The following is a 6,000-nucleotide window of genomic DNA, read 5'->3' on the forward strand; positions in this document are numbered from 1 at the left end:
GAGGCCTTAGGGAAGAGTTGGTATTGCAGTTCAACTTTGAAGACAGTCTGCTGGCAGAATCCCCTCCTCCGTGGGGGAGGTCAGTCCTTTCTCTCAAGGCCTTCAACTTATTGGGTGAGGCCCACTCACATTATTGAGGGTAATCTGCTTGACTCAAAGTCTATTGATTTAAATGTGAATCTCATTTAAAAATACCTTCATAGAAACACCTGGAATAAGGTTGGAGCAAATATCTGGGTACCGTGGGGTAGTGAAGCTGACACATGACATTAATCATCAAACAAAGTGACAAGAATCTAGTGCTTCGTTCACCTCCTTTGACAATGAAGAACAACAACAACAACAAAACAGAGAATATAGTGCTTTGTGGATGCCAGACACTGTGCAAGACTCTTTACATATATTAATTCACCATCTCCTTCACCACAATCGTTTGAAGTAGGTGCTGTTATTATGCCCATTGTAAAAATGAGAAAACTTAGCACCGAGAGGATGAATCATCTGCGCAAGGTCATACTGCCAGGGATTTGTGCTCCCAACTGCAACAATAAACTGTCAGCTCCATCAGGACAGAGCCCATACGTGTGGTACCTGCTGTGCCTAGTACAATGGATATCCTAACAGCTAATTCATTCAACCTCTTGGATTCCTTCGGACAATGAGATATTTTTTCTGAATCAATTAGCTGTTTTGTTTTTGGTTTTGTCTTGTAGATGAAGCCTCAATGTAACATATACTTTGTGAGTCTGAAATACTCCCAGGCAATTAGTGACAATGTGCTGTGGAAATGAATTTGGATGACATAGTGAATGAAGTCATGCATACTTCATTTAAGTGTGGATACAGGTTTTAAGGAGATAATGTAAGTTTCCAAGTTGACTTGTTCATATCATGGAAATGGCCCAGGCAGGGAGAAAACCTGGAGTTATTATAAAATATGTATTAAGTACAAACATCCCATCGGTGTAAAATTTTTGATCATGCATTCCCAATATTCATATATGTATTTATAAATTACATAATGGGCAGGGTGCGATGGCTTACACCTGTAATCCCAGCACTGGGGGAAGCTGAGGTGGGTGGATCACCTGAAGTCAAGAGTTTGAGACCAGCCTGGCCAACATGACAAAACCGTCTCTACTAAAAATACAAAAATTAGCCGGGCATGGTGGAGCATGCCTGTAGTCCCAGCTACCCAGGAGGCTGAGGTGGGAGGAACGCTTGAACCCAGGAGTCAGAGTTTGCAGAGAGCTGAGATCATGCCACTGCACTCCAGCCCAGGTGACACAGGGAGACCCTGTCTCAAATAAAAGATATAAATATAAATATAAATTACATAATGCACAATTGCAATGATGCATAAATGCTTTATAATGTATACACAAATAATGAATTTTGAAAAGGATGAGATAAGAAATAAATGTTAATTGAAATTCTACATTCTTTTTGATTTTCACACTTCAGTAGTTCTTCTTGTGCCCTCCCCACTGTGGTTTTAATTGACTTAGAATCTTGGGTAATTGAAAGCTTTTCCTGCCATATAACTTATTGAGAAATGAATTGGCTTGCCCCATTGACACCATGTATTCAATGATATAATGTAGCTCAGCAGAAGAGCACAGTGAGAATTAAATGAGATAATATGTGTGGCACTTGTTGTTATCACAAGAGATGCCTTATTGCAGAGTTGCTAAAGAGCGCAGACTCCAGAGGCTGACACCTGGGTGCAAATCCCAGCTTCACCATGTACTAGCTGTAACCTATTAAATGAGGTTTTTGTGGGGATTAAATGAATTAAAAACAATAAACAAGTAAAATTCTTACAACACCTGGCATGTACTAAGCACTATATAAACATTATTGGGTGCACCACAAGCACCCATAAATGTTAACTGTTCTTAATTGTAAAAACCAAAGATGTAATGACATACACTGAGGTCATTTGACCTTCATCCTTTTCGCTTTGGTCACCCCAGGGCTATACGATAAAAATGTTCTGAATGATGACTCTGAAGTACTGCCACAGGATTCCATTCATTTGAGTACCAGTCACAATTTTTGCTACATCTGAGTACCACCCGTACCATCATTAATATTTGTCTTTAAATCAAGTTGGGCTTAACACCAAGATCTATTTCATTATTTCCGAGAGCAGTAATATTGGTGAAATCATGTATTTGATGTGCTATGACATTTATTTTCCTAAAAATATATGGCAATAAACATATAGCCATTAAAACATTTCCCAAAGGAAATCTTACATTATACAATCCTTAAGTCGTGAATGTTTCAATTATATTTATTCTACTTAATGAGATACAAGGATATAAGAACACGTTTTATATTTAACCAAGTTTCTTTCAGGACACCCTAGTTCCCTAGAAGTTTAATGAATTAGGATTCTAATGTTTTAATTTTTGATACTTGATCATTTTTATTAATTATTATTATTATTTTTGAGATGGAGTCTCACTCTGTCACCCAGGCGGGAGTGCAGTGGCACGATCTTGGCTCACTGCAACCTCCACCTCCCGGGTTCAAGCGATTCTCCTGCCTCAGCCTCCCGAGTAGCTGGGATTACAGGCACGTGCCACCACGCCTGGCTAATTTTTATATTTTTAGTAGAGACAGGGTAGAGACGGGGTTTCACCATCTTGGCCAGGCTGGTCTTGAACTCCTGACCTTGTGATCCACCCACCTCAGCCTCCCAAAGTGCTGGGAATACAAGGGTGAGCCACTGGGCCCGGCCAATACTTGATCATTATTTTCTTTTGGATGAAAAGAATTTCAGTTTCTTTTATTTTTCCTCACTGGGCTATTTCATAATAATTAGATTTTATTTAAATAAATAAGGCCTATATACAAAGTTTGATCATTGTTATCATAGGGGAACTACAAGTGTCAGGTTAAATTATATCAAATTAGCCAGTTTCCCCATGCATGCATATGATAGACAGATTAGAGAAAAAGCTAACCTACGTCTAGAATGGCAAAAGAGAAATTCTACCATATTCGAATTAAACTGATTCCTATCAAAAGTGTACAATTCCTACCTTGAAACAGATTGTAAATAATGTTCCAAGCAATTCTGAGCTAAAGTGAATCAGATTTTTTTTTTTTTAAGAGACAGGGTCTCACTCTGTCACCCAGGCTGGAGTGCAGTGGTAAGATCATAGCTCACTGTAACCTTGAACTCTTAGGCTTGAGCTGGGCCTCATGAAGAGCTGGGGCTATAGGCACATGCTACCAGGCCAGGCTATTTTTAAAGAAAATTGTAATTAGTTCAGCCACTGTGAAAAGTCGCTTGGAGATTTCTCAAAGAACTAAAAAGAGAACTACCATTCGACCCAGCAATCCCATTACTGGGTATATACCCAAAGGAAAACAAATTGTTCTACCAAAGACACCTGTACTTGTATGTTTGTTGCAGCGATATTCACAATAGCAAATATATGGAATGAATCTAGCTGTCCATCAATGGTGGATTGAATTTTAAAAATGTAGTACATATACACTAATGGAGTACTACATAGTCATGGAAAAGTACAAAATCACATCCTTTGCAGCAACACGGATGCAGCTGGAGGTCATTATCTTAAGTGAATTAATGCAGAAACAGAAAACCGAATATTGCATCTTCTCACTTATAAGTGGGAGCTAATCCTTGAGTACACATAGACATAAAAATGGGAACAGTGGATGCTGGGGACTCCAAAAGGAGGGAGGGAGCAGGGAGTGAGGGGACAAGGGCTGAAAACCTTCCTACTGGGTACTATGCGGGGTGATGGGACCAACTGAAGCCCAAATCTCAGCATCATGCAATATACCCTTGTAACAAACCTGCACATTTATCCCAATCTAAAATAAAAATTTAAACTTTTTTTTTTTTTTTTTTGGAAAGACAAGGTCTTAGTATTTTGCCCAGGCTAGTCCGAAGCTCCCGACCTCAAGCAATCCTCCTACCTTGGCCTCCCAAAATGCTGGGATTAAGTGTGTGTCACCACGCCCAGCCTGAATCAGACCTTTTGATCTTCCCATTGTTTGCCTTCATTCTTGACTCTGGCCATAGACCTGCCGGCTACTGACTCCTCTCATCTAAATTGGAGTCTCGAACAGATTTCTTTTAAATATGTTCAACCAATATGCTAACAAATTGAAAGCTATTAGGTAATCAGATGCTTTTGCTTTCAAATAGGAAAGGTATCTCCTGGAAGATAATGTAAATGATTGAACAAACTTAAGTCATCTGTATTATCACGAAACTTTATCATCTTTATTGCAGATGCTGAAGGCTTTATTACTATAACTATTAGGGGAAAAATATCATCTGAGCCAGATCCATTCCTTTACTTGGTCTCGCTCTAAGCCTACGTGACAGGATGGAGAGTGATCTCATTTTAGAAAACATTGAATGAAATGGAGCATTCTTTAAACGAGACACATACACACAGTTCAGGGCTTCTCAGTCTCAGCACTATTGACATTTTGGCTGAATAATTGTTTGTTGCGGGTGTCTGTTCTGTGCGTTGCAGGATGTTTAGCAGCATCCTTGGCCTCTACCCACCAGATACAAATAGCACTGTCCTTCCCTCTCCTGCTAGCTGTGACAACCAAAAATGTCTCCAGACATTGCCAAAATCCTCCTCACCCCCACTGAGAACCACTGACACAAATCAAGAAGAAAGTTTTGCCATTGTATTTTCTGAATGCCTTTCCCAAGTTTGGGGGGGGGAAGTCGATTTCTTTATGGGAATTTTTTTGTGTGCGGCTGTTTTACAAAATCCAAACTATAAATAACAGATGTAAGTGAGAAAAGATTGAACGTTTATTACCCAAGGCCATATAAATTCAATAATAAATTATGGCTTTCTCTAAAAATATGAGAAGTCTTTTCAAAGTCATTAGTTCTAATCATAAATGAATTTAGCAGCATTTCTTTAAATTTTGCCCTCTTGTAATGAACTCTGATACATTCATGGAACTGGTTGTTAAATAAAGAGATAGAAAGGTCTAATTTGCTGGTTCATTAAGCTAGCTTATTTCAAGACACCGTGCATATTGCTTTGAATTTCATATTTCTGAGCAGTGGAGACAATAGTAGTATCCATCTCTAATGTAGTGTGGCAGACAATTAGGAGCTCAAATGTAGTAAATCTCATTTCATCAGAGATATACACAGTGATTATTATTTTATTGCCAAATACTGTCAGCATTACATTTCTTCAACAGCTATTGTGATACCTGATTCACATGCTTAAATTTGCATTAAACACTGTGCTAACAACAATAATAATTTGGGCTGTGTTTTCTTACGTGACATTATTCTGTTCTTTTCTGTGTGCGTTCACCCAATGGTAGTTTCAAGGGTGCAAAGTTTTATGAAGACTTGATACAGGAAAGGCAGCTGTAGCTCTAAGGAAAGGCCATGGTTTTGGGGTCAAAAACAAGCACTAATGCTGCCCCTTTCAATTAAGGTAATCTTGGGAGGTTACTTCACTTAAAATAGAACTAGAAGAAAGAATCTTATTTTATTGTTTTACGTTGTCTTTGTCAGATTTTTAAAACTGCAAAAACATGGCTTTTTGAAACAAATGAAATTATACAACAAAGAAGCTGATTATTCACTCTTCCATCTCCCTTGACCATCCCTATAGCCTATTTCTCTTCAAGTAGGTAATACTAACGATTTAGTATATATCTACCTTTCATTAATCTTCCATGAAGCCCTACAAGTAATTTTACCTAAATATAATCTTCCCTTTTTTAAGTAAAAAATTGAATTGTATTATACATATTTTTCTCTAACTTGCTTTTCTGAGTTTAGATCTAAGCCATTATTTTAAATAGTGGCATAGTATCTCATACTATGGGTATATAACATTTGTTCAACATTTCCCTCCTGATTGACCCCATGTTCTTTCCAGTCCCTGGGCACGCTACAAACAATGATGTAATCAATGTCATCAGGCCTACAGCGCCGGGGCTAGATTCTTTCCTGCA

The sequence above is a fragment of the Pan paniscus genome, chromosome 2, assembly GCF_029289425.2.
Source record: "Pan paniscus chromosome 2, NHGRI_mPanPan1-v2.0_pri, whole genome shotgun sequence".
In the NCBI taxonomy this organism is placed as follows: domain Eukaryota; kingdom Metazoa; phylum Chordata; class Mammalia; order Primates; family Hominidae; genus Pan; species Pan paniscus.